Source organism: Triticum urartu, chromosome 2A, assembly GCF_056163025.1.
Source record: "Triticum urartu cultivar PI428250 chromosome 2A, HENAU_Tu73, whole genome shotgun sequence".
Classification (NCBI taxonomy): Eukaryota; Viridiplantae; Streptophyta; class Magnoliopsida; order Poales; family Poaceae; genus Triticum; species Triticum urartu.
The window spans coordinates 761,320,525-761,331,730 of record NC_141874.1 but is presented as its reverse complement, the minus strand read 5'-3'; positions in this window follow the sequence as shown (position 1 = coordinate 761,331,730).

Sequence of the window (11,206 nt, the reverse complement as noted above, 5' to 3'; positions counted from 1 at the left end):
CAAAAGCCACAACGAGGATATGCCAATTGCTATTTATCCTTCATAAGGACCCTCTTCATCGAATCCGACCCGACTAAAGTGGGAGAGACAGACACCCGCTAGCCACCTTATGCATCAAGTGCATGTCAGTCGGTGGAACCTGTCTCACGTAAGTGTACGTGTAAGTGTAAGGTCGGTTCGGGCCGCTTCATCCCACAATGCCGCCGAATCAAGATAAGACTAGTAACGGCAAGTAAATTGAACAAATCATCGCCCACAACTACTTTGTGTTCTACTCGTGCATAGAAACTACGCATAGACCTAGCTCTGATACCATTGTTGGGAACGTAGCAATAATTCAAAATTTTCCTACGTGTCACCAAGATCAATCTAGGAGATGCTAGCAACGAGAGAGAGGGAGTGCATCTTCATACCCTTAAAGATCGCTAAGCGGAAGCGTTACAAGAACGCGGTTGATGGAGTCGTACTCACGGCGATTCAAATTGCGGAAGATCCGATCTAGCGCCGAACGGACGACGCCTCCGCGCTTAACACACGTACAGCTCGGGGACGTCTCCTCCTTCTTGATCCAGCAAGGGGAGAGGAGAAGTTGAGGGAGAACTCCAACAGCACGACGGCATGGTGGCGATGGAGCTCGTGGTTCTCCAGCAGGGCTTCGCCAAGCACTATGGAGGAGGAGAAGGTGTAGGAGGAGGGAGGGCTGCGCCAGGGAAGAGGTGCGGCTGCCCTCCCACCCCTCCACTATATATAGGGGCAAGGGGAGAGGGGGAGGCACCCTAGGGTTTCCCCTAGGGGCGGCGGCCAAGCAGATTGGATCTCCCTAGGGTAAATCCTAGGGAGACTTGCCCCCCAAGCCAAGCAGGTGGAGGCTTGCCTCCCAAGCCAGGTGGAGGCGCCCCACCTCCCCAAGTAACGTGGGAAAGGGTGTGGGGGCGCACCACCCCTTAGTGGGCTGGTTTGCCCCTTCCCCTTTGGCCCATGAGGCCCTCCAACACTTGCCGGGGCTTCCGAAACATCTTTTGGTCATGCTGGCCATAGCCTGGTACCCCCGGAACACTTCCGGACTCCAATAACCTTCGTCCAATATATCAATCTTCATCGCCGGACCATTCCGGAACTCCTTGTGACGTCCGGGATCTCATCCGGGACTCCAAACTACCTTCGGTAACCACATACTATTTCCCATAACAACTCTAGCGTCACCGAACCTTAAGTGTGTAGACCCTACGGGTTTGTGAACCATGCAGACATGACCGAGACACCTCTCCGGCCAATAACCAATAGCGGGATCTGGATACCCATATTGGCTCCCACATGTTCCACGATGATCTCATCAGATGAACCATGATGTCGGGGATTCGATCAATCCCATATTCAATTCCCTTTGTCAATCGGTATGTTACTTGCCCGAGATTCGATCGTCGGTATCCCAATACCTCGTTCAATCTCGTTACCGACAAGTCACTTTACTCGTTCCGTAATGCATGATCCCATGACTAACTGCTTAGTCACATTGAGCTTATTATGATGATGCATTACCGAGTGGGCCCAGAGATACCTCTCCGTCATACGGAGTGACAAATCCCAGTCTCGATTCGTGCCAACCCAACAGACACTTTCGGAGATACCTGTAGTGCACCTTTATAGTCACCCTGTTACATTGTGACGTTTGATACACCCAAAGCACTCCTACGGTATCCGGGAGTTGCACAATCTCATGGTCTAAGGAAATGATACTTGACATTAGAAAAGCCCTAGCAAACGAACTACACGATCTTGTGCTATGCTTAGGATTGGGTCTTGTCCATCACATTATTCTCCTAATGATGTGATCCCATTATCAACGACATCCAATGTCCATGGTTAGGAAACCATAACCATCTATTGATCAATGAGCTAGTCAACTAGAGGCTTACTAGGGACATGTTGTGGTCTATGTATTCACACATGTATTACGGTTTCCAGTTAATACAATTATAGCATGAACAATAGACAATTATCATGAACAAGGAAATACAATAATAACCATTTTATTATTGCCTCTAGGGCATATTTCCAACACACTATTCATCCCTTGTGTCCTGAAAACAACGTGTTCCCCCTCGTTGGACTATTCTCCAAGATCCAATAAAGTACCCCCGGATCAGGCTCTCTTTGATCAGGCCTCCATGAACATGACAAACACAAAATAATCTCACCATCATGTAATTTCCAACATATTGATAGACCAACTACAATATTGCCTTATAGTCCTTGTAGCAGGTAGGATGTAGTTCAACAGAAAAAAGGTCTAGTCCAGCCTCCACATCCTCCTGTTCATGGCAATTGCCAAAATTCTCACTTATTCTTTGTGGCCTTCATGCGGACTTTGGCGATCTTTGTCGCTTGAGTCTGCATGCCAGCCATGCAAGCTGGTGGATGAAATGGAGGAAGAATTAGAAGCTTTCATATTCGGACGCTAGAAAGCTCGCGGGCACAGGAGCTCGAGGAAGAAGATGAGGGCTTGAGAGATTGAGAGTCTAAACCTCTATCTCTCGCGCGCACACGCGCCCCTTGGCCTTTTATAGAGCCAATTAGAATGCGAAGCGGCTGCGGGATAATCGCGCCGCACGACAGCAATTTTGCCAGTTTCCCAGACATCATGCACGAGAATCGAGGGGGTGGTCGATTAAACTACCACATATATCGTGGTACGATATCCTTTACTAATATGATGTGACAATAGTGGGGCCTGACGCTCATATGATATGATGACAGTTGAAATGACAATAGTGGGGCCTGGAGAGGTTGGATGTCGCGGTTTAGGGCCACATGCATCGCCATGACGAGATATATCATGTGATCCTAAAAGAAGGCCACCCAATCCATGAGCTCACCCACCTCCTCGGAATTCGACCAGATAATATTCTTCGGATTCCAAGATAGGAGCCTGGCAGATGGGTCCGCATTGAAGGCAAAGTTACCCCTGCCCGAGTAGGATTGATTAGCGGCACATCCCTCATGTGGAACCATTCTTCTTGCTAGTTCTTCACTATGTCCATAAACTCCACCTCCAGCCATTCTGCACCTTGAATCTCATTGATCATGGTGCCTCCACACTCGCATATCTCGAGGCCATTATACTGAAGCTTAACAATGAAATATTTACACCAAATTTCGACATTTGGCTCGCAGCAGAGGAAGGCCTTGTAGAAAGTGATGAAGCGCCAGATGTGGAGGATGGAGTTCGGAGCTAGGTGATGGAAATGAAGGCCTTAAAAATAAAGAAGGCGTCAAAGGAAAGGATGGATGGGAAAGCAAAGGTCGCGAAGAGATGATGAATGAAGATTACCCGCTCGCTGGAATGGGGTTGAGGTACTAAGTCCACCCTTGGTTAGAACACACCGGGCTGGAGTGGCCTCCGGCGCCAGCAGGTACCCGGATTTGGAGAGTTGAGCGATCTTCTCCTCCATCACTATGGTGCCCTTCCGTCGCCCTTTAGTTTGGGAGGCCGTCAATGCCTCCCTCGTGGCCTTCATGCGGACTTTGGCGATCTTTGTCGCTTGAGTCTGCATGCCAGCCATGCAAGCTGGTGGATGAAATGGAGGAAGAATTAGAAGCTTTCATATTCGGACGCTAGAAAGCTCGCGGGCACAGGAGCTCGAGGAAGAAGATGAGGGCTTGAGAGATTGAGAGTCTAAACCTCTATCTCTCGCGCGCACACGCGCCCCTTGGCCTTTTATAGAGCCAATTAAAATGCGAAGTGGCTGCGGGATAATCGCGCCGCATGACAGCAATTTTGCCAGTTTCCCAGACATCATGCATGAGAATCGAGGGGGTGGTTGATTAAACTACCACATATATCGTGGTACGATATCCTTTACTAATATGACGTGACAATAGTGGGGCCTGACGCTCATATGATATGATGACAGTTGAAATGACAATAGTGGGGCCTGGAGAGGTTGGATGTCGCGGTTTAGGGCCACATGCATCGCCATGACGAGATATATCATGTGACCCTAAAAGAAGGCCACCCAATCCATGAGCTCACCCACCTCCTCGGAATTCGACCAGATAATATTCTTCGGATTCCAAGATAGGAGCCTGGCAGATGGGTCCGCATTGAAGGCAAAGTTACCCCTGCCCGAGTAGGATTGATTAGCGGCACATCCCTCATGTGGAACCATTCTTCTTGCTAGTTCTTCACTATGTCCATAAACTCCACCTCCAGCCATTCTGCACCTTGAATCTCATTGATCATGGTGCCTCCACACTCGCATATCTCGAGGCCATTATACTGAAGCTTAACAATGAAATATTTACACCAAATTTCGACATTTGGCTCGCAGCAGAGGAAGGCCTTGTAGAAAGTGATGAAGCACCAGATGTGGAGGATGGAGTTTGGAGCTAGGTGATGGAAATTAAGGCCTTAAAAATAAAGAAGGCGTCAAAGGAAAGGATGGATGGGAAAGCAAAGGTCGCGAAGAGATGATGAATGAAGATTACCCGCTCGCTGGAACGGGGTTGAGGTACTAAGTCCACCCTTGGTTAGAACACACCGGGCTGGAGTGGCCTCCGGCGCCAGCAGGTACCCGGATTTGGAGAGTTGAGCGATCTTCTCCTCCATCACTATGGTGCCCTTCCGTCGCCCTTTAGTTTGGGAGGCCGTCAATGCCTCCCTCGTGGCCTTCTTGCAGACTTTGGCGATCTTTGTCGCTTGAGTCTGCATGCCAGCCATGCAAGCTGGTGGATGAAATGGAGGAAGAATTAGAAGCTTTCATATTCGGACACTAGAAAGCTCGCGGGCACAGGAGCTCGAGGAAGAAGATGAGGGCTTGAGAGAATGAGAGTCTAAACCTCTATCTCTCGCACACACACGCGCCCCTTGGCCTTTTATAGAGCCAATTAGAATGCGAAGCGGCTGCGGGATAATCGCGCCGCACGACAGCAATTTTGCCAGTTTCCCAGACATCATGCACGAGAATCGAGGGGGTGGTCGATTAAACTACCACATATATCGTGGTATGATATCCTTTACTAATATGATGTGACAATAGTGGGGCCTGACGCTCATATGATATGATGACAGTTGAAATGACAATAGTGGGGCCTGGAGAGGTTGGATGTCGCGGTTTAGGGCCACATGCATCGCCATGACGAGATATATCATGTGACCCTAAAAGAAGGCCACCCAATCCATGAGCTCACCCACCTCCTCAGAATTCGACCAGATAATATTCTTCGGATTCCAAGATAGGAGCCTGGCAGCTGGGTCCGCATTGAAGGCAAAGTTACCCCTGCCCGAGTAGGATTGATTAGCGGCACATCCCTCATGTGGAACCATTCTTCTTGCTAGTTCTTCACTATGTCCATAAACTCCACCTCCAGCCATTCTGCACCTTGAATCTCATTGATCATGGTGCCTCCACACTCGCATATCTCGAGGCCATTATACTGAAGCTTAACAATGAAATATTTACACCAAATTTCGACATTTGGCTCGCAGCAGAGGAAGGCCTTGTAGAAAGTGATGAAGCGCCAGATGTGGAGGATGGAGTTCGGAGCTAGGTGATGGAAATGAAGGCCTTAAAAATAAAGAAGGCGTCAAAGGAAAGGATGGATGGGAAAGCAAAGGTCGCGAAGAGATGATGAATGAAGATTACCCGCTCGCTGGAACGGGGTTGAGGTACTAAGTCCACCCTTGGTTAGAACACACCGGGCTGGAGTGGCCTCCGGCGCCAGCAGGTACCCGGATTTGGAGAGTTGAGCGATCTTCTCCTCCATCACTATGGTGCCCTTCCGTCGCCCTTTAGTTTGGGAGGCCGTCAATGCCTCCCTCGTGGCCTTCATGCGGACTTTGGCGATCTTTGTCGCTTGAGTCTGCATGCCAGCCATGCAAGCTGGTGGATGAAATGGAGGAAGAATTAGAAGCTTTCATATTCGGACGCTAGAAAGCTCGCGGGCACAGGAGCTCGAGGAAGAAGATGAGGGCTTGAGAGATTGAGAGTCTAAACCTCTATCTCTCGCGCGCACACGCGCCCCTTGGCCTTTTATAGAGCCAATTAAAATGCGAAGCGGCTGCGGGATAATCGCGCCGCATGACAGCAATTTTGCCAGTTTCCCAGACATCATGCATGAGAATCGAGGGGGTGGTTGATTAAACTACCACATATATCGTGGTACGATATCCTTTACTAATATGACGTGACAATAGTGGGGCCTGACGCTCATATGATATGATGACAGTTGAAATGACAATAGTGGGGCCTGGAGAGGTTGGATGTCGCGGTTTAGGGCCACATGCATCGCCATGACGAGATATATCATGTGACCCTAAAAGAAGGCCACCCAATCCATGAGCTCACCCACCTCCTCGGAATTCGACCAGATAATATTCTTCGGATTCCAAGATAGGAGCCTGGCAGATGGGTCCGCATTGAAGGCAAAGTTACCCCTGCCCGAGTAGGATTGATTAGCGGCACATCCCTCATGTGGAACCATTCTTCTTGCTAGTTCTTCACTATGTCCATAAACTCCACCTCCAGCCATTCTGCACCTTGAATCTCATTGATCATGGTGCCTCCACACTCGCATATCTCGAGGCCATTATACTGAAGCTTAACAATGAAATATTTACACCAAATTTCGACATTTGGCTCGCAGCAGAGGAAGGCCTTGTAGAAAGTGATGAAGCACCAGATGTGGAGGATGGAGTTTGGAGCTAGGTGATGGAAATTAAGGCCTTAAAAATAAAGAAGGCGTCAAAGGAAAGGATGGATGGGAAAGCAAAGGTCGCGAAGAGATGATGAATGAAGATTACCCGCTCGCTGGAACGGGGTTGAGGTACTAAGTCCACCCTTGGTTAGAACACACCGGGCTGGAGTGGCCTCCGGCGCCAGCAGGTACCCGGATTTGGAGAGTTGAGCGATCTTCTCCTCCATCACTATGGTGCCCTTCCGTCGCCCTTTAGTTTGGGAGGCCGTCAATGCCTCCCTCGTGGCCTTCTTGCAGACTTTGGCGATCTTTGTCGCTTGAGTCTGCATGCCAGCCATGCAAGCTGGTGGATGAAATGGAGGAAGAATTAGAAGCTTTCATATTCGGACACTAGAAAGCTCGCGGGCACAGGAGCTCGAGGAAGAAGATGAGGGCTTGAGAGAATGAGAGTCTAAACCTCTATCTCTCGCACACACACGCGCCCCTTGGCCTTTTATAGAGCCAATTAGAATGCGAAGCGGCTGCGGGATAATCGCGCCGCACGACAGCAATTTTGCCAGTTTCCCAGACATCATGCACGAGAATCGAGGGGGTGGTCGATTAAACTACCACATATATCGTGGTATGATATCCTTTACTAATATGATGTGACAATAGTGGGGCCTGACGCTCATATGATATGATGACAGTTGAAATGACAATAGTGGGGCCTGGAGAGGTTGGATGTCGCGGTTTAGGGCCACATGCATCGCCATGACGAGATATATCATGTGACCCTAAAAGAAGGCCACCCAATCCATGAGCTCACCCACCTCCTCAGAATTCGACCAGATAATATTCTTCGGATTCCAAGATAGGAGCCTGGCAGCTGGGTCCGCATTGAAGGCAAAGTTACCCCTGCCCGAGTAGGATTGATTAGCGGCACATCCCTCATGTGGAACCATTCTTCTTGCTAGTTCTTCACTATGTCCATAAACTCCACCTCCAGCCATTCTGCACCTTGAATCTCATTGATCATGGTGCCTCCACACTCGCATATCTCGAGGCCATTATACTGAAGCTTAACAATGAAATATTTACACCAAATTTCGACATTTGGCTCGCAGCAGAGGAAGGCCTTGTAGAAAGTGATGAAGCGCCAGATGTGGAGGATGGAGTTCGGAGCTAGGTGATGGAAATGAAGGCCTTAAAAATAAAGAAGGCGTCAAAGGAAAGGATGGATGGGAAAGCAAAGGTCGCGAAGAGATGATGAATGAAGATTACCCGCTCGCTGGAACGGGGTTGAGGTACTAAGTCCACCCTTGGTTAGAACACACCGGGCTGGAGTGGCCTCCGGCGCCAGCAGGTACCCGGATTTGGAGAGTTGAGCGATCTTCTCCTCCATCACTATGGTGCCCTTCCGTCGCCCTTTAGTTTGGGAGGCCGTCAATGCCTCCCTCGTGGCCTTCATGCGGACTTTGGCGATCTTTGTCGCTTGAGTCTGCATGCCAGCCATGCAAGCTGGTGGATGAAATGGAGGAAGAATTAGAAGCTTTCATATTCGGACGCTAGAAAGCTCGCGGGCACAGGAGCTCGAGGAAGAAGATGAGGGCTTGAGAGATTGAGAGTCTAAACCTCTATCTCTCGCGCGCACACGCGCCCCTTGGCCTTTTATAGAGCCAATTAGAATGCGAAGCGGCTGCGGGATAATCGCGCCGCACGACAGCAATTTTGCCAGTTTCCCAGACATCATGCACGAGAATCGAGGGGGTGGTCGATTAAACTACCACATATATCGTGGTACGATATCCTTTACTAATATGATGTGACAATAGTGGGGCCTGACGCTCATATGATATGATGACAGTTGAAATGACAATAGTGGGGCCTGGAGAGGTTGGATGTCGCGGTTTAGGGCCACATGCATCGCCATGACGAGATATATCATGTGATCCTAAAAGAAGGCCACCCAATCCATGAGCTCACCCACCTCCTCGGAATTCGACCAGATAATATTCTTCGGATTCCAAGATGGGAGCCTGGCAGATGGGTCCGCATTGAAGGCAAAGTTACCCCTGCCCGAGTAGGATTGATTAGCGGCACATCCCTCATGTGGAACCATTCTTCTTGCTAGTTCTTCACTATGTCCATAAACTCCACCTCCAGCCATTCTGCACCTTGAATCTCATTGATCATGGTGCCTCCACACTCGCATATCTCGAGGCCATTATACTGAAGCTTAACAATGAAATATTTACACCAAATTTCGACATTTGGCTCGCAGCAGAGGAAGGCCTTGTAGAAAGTGATGAAGCGCCAGATGTGGAGGATGGAGTTCGGAGCTAGGTGATGGAAATGAAGGCCTTAAAAATAAAGAAGGCGTCAAAGGAAAGGATGGATGGGAAAGCAGAGGTCGCGAAGAGATGATGAATGAAGATTACCCGCTCGCTGGAATGGGGTTGAGGTACTAAGTCTACCCTTGGTTAGAACACACCGGGCTGGAGTGGCCTCCGGCGCCAGCAGGTACCCGGATTTGGAGAGTTGAGCGATCTTCTCCTCCATCACTATGGTGCCCTTCCGTCGCCCTTTAGTTTGGGAGGCCGTCAATGCCTCCCTCGTGGCCTTCTTGCGGACTTTGGCGATCTTTGTCGCTTGAGTCTGCATGCCAGCCATGCAAGCTGGTGGATGAAATGGAGGAAGAATTAGAAGCTTTCATATTCGGACACTAGAAAGCTCGCGGGCACAGGAGCTCGAGGAAGAAGATGAGGGCTTGAGAGATTGAGAGTCTAAACCTCTATCTCTCGCACGCACACGCGCCCCTTGGCCTTTTATAGAGCCAATTAGAATGCGAAGCGGCTGCAGGATAATCGCGCCGCACGACAGCAATTTTGCCAGTTTCCCAGACATCATGCACGAGAATCGAGGGGGTGGTCGATTAAACTACCACATATATCGTGGTACGATATCCTTTACTAATATGATGTGACAATAGTGGGGCCTGACGCTCATATGATATGATGACAGTTGAAATGACAATAGTGGGGCCTGGAGAGGTTGGATGTCGCGGTTTAGGGCCACATGCATCGCCATGACGAGATATATCATGTGATCCTAAAAGAAGGCCACCCAATCCATGAGCTCACCCACCTCCTCGGAATTCGACCAGATAATATTCTTCGGATTCCAAGATAGGAGCCTGGCAGATGGGTCCGCATTGAAGGCAAAGTTACCCCTGCCCGAGTAGGATTGATTAGCGGCACATCCCTCATGTGGAACCATTCTTCTTGCTAGTTCTTCACTATGTCCATAAACTCCACCTCCAGCCATTCTGCACCTTGAATCTCATTGATCATGGTGCCTCCACACTCGCATATCTCGAGGCCATTATACTGAAGCTTAACAATGAAATATTTACACAAAATTTCGACATTTGGCTCGCAGCAGAGGAAGGCCTTGTAGAAAGTGATGAAGCGCCAGATGTGGAGGATGGAGTTCGGAGCTAGGTGATGGAAATGAAGGCCTTAAAAATAAAGAAGGCGTCAAAGGAAAGGATGGATGGGAAAGCAGAGGTCGCGAAGAGATGATGAATGAAGATTACCCGCTCGCTGGAATGGGGTTGAGGTACTAAGTCTACCCTTGGTTAGAACACACCGGGCTGGAGTGGCCTCCGGCGCCAGCAGGTACTCGGATTTGGAGAGTTGAGCGATCTTCTCCTCCATCACTATGGTGCCCTTCCATCGCCCTTTAGTTTGGGAGGCCGTCAATGCCTCCCTCGTGGCCTTCTTGCGGACTTTGGCGATCTTTGTCGCTTGAGTCTGCATGCTAGCCATGCAAGCTGGTGGATGAAATGGAGGAAGAATTAGAAGCTTTCATATTCGGACACTAGAAAGCTCGCGGGCACAGGAGCTCGAGGAAGAAGATGAGGGCTTGAGAGATTGAGAGTCTAAACCTCTATCTCTCGCGCGCACACTCGCCCCTTGGCCTTTTATAGAGCCAATTAGAATGCGAAGCGGCTGCGGGATAATCGCGCCGCACGACAGCAATTTTGCCAGTTTCCCAGACATCATGCATGAGAATCGAGGGGGTGGTTGATTAAACTACCACATATATCGTGGTACGATATCCTTTACTAATATGACGTGACAATAGTGGGGCCTGACGCTCATATGATATGATGACAGTTGAAATGACAATAGTGGGGCCTGGAGAGGTTGGATGTCGCGGTTTAGGGCCACATGCATCGCCATGACGAGATATATCATGTGACCCTAAAAGAAGGCCACCCAATCCATGAGCTCACCCACCTCCTCAGAATTCGACCAGATAATATTCTTCGGATTCCAAGATAGGAGCCTGGCAGCTGGGTCCGCATTGAAGGCAAAGTTACCCCTGCCCGAGTAGGATTGATTAGCGGCACATCCCTCATGTGGAACCATTCTTCTTGCTAGTTCTTCACTATGTCCATAAACTCCACCTCCAGCCATTCTGCACCTTGAATCTCATTGATCATGGTGCCTCCACACTCGCATAT